The sequence below is a fragment of the Priapulus caudatus genome, unplaced genomic scaffold (assembly GCF_000485595.1).
Source record: "Priapulus caudatus unplaced genomic scaffold, Priapulus_caudatus-5.0.1 Scaffold1944, whole genome shotgun sequence".
Taxonomy (NCBI): Eukaryota; Metazoa; Priapulida; class Priapulimorpha; order Priapulimorphida; family Priapulidae; genus Priapulus; species Priapulus caudatus.
Genome location: NW_014579005.1, coordinates 35,383 through 38,142, shown reverse-complemented (window position 1 = coordinate 38,142; position 2,760 = coordinate 35,383).

Here is a 2,760-nt window from a genome sequence, read left to right as displayed (position 1 = left end):
TCCAGTGAGCATAGCACTTGCTCGCTTGAAGTTGACGCTTTTGGGTGCTTTCTTGGCATCTTTAGCGAGGTGTTTGACGAACTCGCAGATTGCATCCCATTGCTCAAGAATCCGACGGATAGCAGGTCCCATGCTCAGCCAACGAACTTCGGTGTGCTGTTGGAATGTGTGCATTTCAATGTCCAGACTCATTTGAAGTTCTGTGTAATCTTCCCTTCTTGCAGCACTGTACTTGAAGATAGAATGCAGATCCAAACAGAATTGGTCAATATCCTGCCCATATTTCTCAAGGCCTTTCCCAAATGCATTGTGCACAATGTGTAGTACACAACTTCCAAGATCGATAAAGGCAGTGAAATCAGGATATTCATCTGTGATCAGAGACTAACTTCCTCATTATCGTCTTGTTGACGTTGGGACCATCCCGCACAAGAGTGAGTAGTTGGTTCATCGGGATACTGTCTGCTGTCATTTGATCAAACATCTTTGATGCTACCCTGTCTCCCTCGGCATGTCCAAAAAAGTGTGATGTGTAGAAGGCGACCCATACCTTGTTGTGAGTGGGTGACCAGTATCGCAGAGTAAGATCCATTTGTTTCTTGACTTGTGCTGTGCTGGTTTCATCGAAATGCATGCAAAACGGCAGATCTGATTTCACCAAGTCCTCCACTATAATGTTCTTGAAGTATGGAGCCAGTCCTTCGCCAATCATGTACGATGAACTTGTTCGACTCAAGCTGAAGTTAGCTGCTATTTTGCTGTCAGGGAACATTGTTTGAAATATGCCTCCGATGTGATCAGCTGAACGCATGCTAAAGTTGCAATAGGCCATCTTTGCCAGCCAGTAGACTTCTGCCACAAGAGAGGCATCATTATCGTTGATGGTCTCAAGTTTTGGAGTTGAACTGGTACTGTTGCTGGTACTGCAGGAACTGGATGTGGCAGGAAAGAAAAACTTGCATTGTTTATTGTCCTGAAGATACTTTATAGCTTGCTTATGCTCGTCTTTCTTGGCATGCTGCAACAGTTGTTGCTTACCAGCATTATCACACTTGATCTGGGCATCACAAAATCGGCAATAGCCGTGAAATTCGTCCTTGCCGTTCCTGCACCACTCGCCCAACGTTTGAGCATTAGCATCAATGTGAGAAAACCATGCAACACTGAATTTTGTAGGTCCAGCAGGCATTTCAACAGCAAAGCACCACCACCAGCATAGCTAATCTGCAAAGACAGCACTATGTTATACATAGAAAGCACTACAAAGCAGAAAGCAGGCAGAAAGCATAAAGAAAGCAGGCAGAAAGGGTTAGTATTAGATGGATTCATTTGGATCAAAACCCCTTCCTATCCTATATTGTACGTGATCTACATGGTCGAGGTCAACAACGTTTGTGTCAAACTTACCTTCCACTACAATAAGACTGTCTGGTAATAAAAAATTTACTATACCAGCTTGAATATTATTTAGATCTTCATTGCGTCACAACTGCAAGAATGTACTTTCCCATAGCCCTTGATGACTGCTTTGCCGTTGCTAAGTGTCTGTTTTCATGGTAGAACAAATCTAAGCACCTAAGTTTAGATACTAAGCACATCAGCTCAGATCAAGATTCTCAGGCGCTAATTACAAATACCTTAGTTGTAACGCAGCTTTTTAATATGTATAAAAATCACAATTGTTATCACAAAAACATACCCCGTATCGACACAAATAACATGCATGAAATATGGTATTTAAATTTAAAGTACATAGGTAGTTGCATATGCATGTACTCCCTTTAATTATGTTTACAAATTTATGACGTACATGTATAACATACCACATCCAACTGAGAAACAACTTTACTGAAATAAAATCGGTGATAGTAAAGAGTATATTACGTTAATTTAAAGTAAGGGGTGGGGGTATGGGGGTCCTCCCCAAGGAAATTTTTGAAAATTGGGTCACCTGAAATGTAAATTCCTGCATTCTGGGAAGGATACATACAATTCTGGATTTAGAAAAATGAAAAGCCCTCAAAAATAGGAAAAAATAGGAATTTGTCCAGAAAATAGGAAAAAATAGGAACTTGACGCCCTGGATGTAAGAGTAGGGGGATTCTGGTTCTGGTCACGAAAGGACCCACACGCGCGTATGTGCGTGTGCGCGTTCTTTGTCTCTTTGTGCGATGTGTCTACACTGTATGAGTTATTAAAGATTATTCAGTTTACTACAACAAGTTTGGATTCTTCTACTTCATCATTTCTACGTGAACTCCTATTTCAATGTTTACAGTGACGATTTTATGACACTCAGCGACGAATACAATTGGCGAATGGTTTAACTGCTCAGAAAATTATGATTGACTAACGAAATCGTCAAATTGCAGTGTCGTGTCATAAAATGTTTTCGTACATCTCTTTTCTCGTACCCATCACCTGTGTATGACTTGCTTAGCACATATATGATAACGTGAACAGTGGCTATAGTTTTTATTAGTGGCTATAAAATAACTTAGAGGCTCAAGTCTTAGCTCAAACTTAAAAATATGCAGAGGGAGCCCTGCTATGGGGTGTAAATACAGATAAGGGAGCCTTCCTGTTTTTGAAGTCCCTTTCTTGGTGTCTCCCCTTCTTTGGAATCTCCTTTATTTCTGAGTCTCCCATTCTTGAAGTCTCCCACACCTTGGAATAACTGGGAGTGTGAAATCCACTAACTGAAATGCAGCTCTAATCCTAACAGAATAACCATGACCCTAACCTTAATCCTTACCGAAT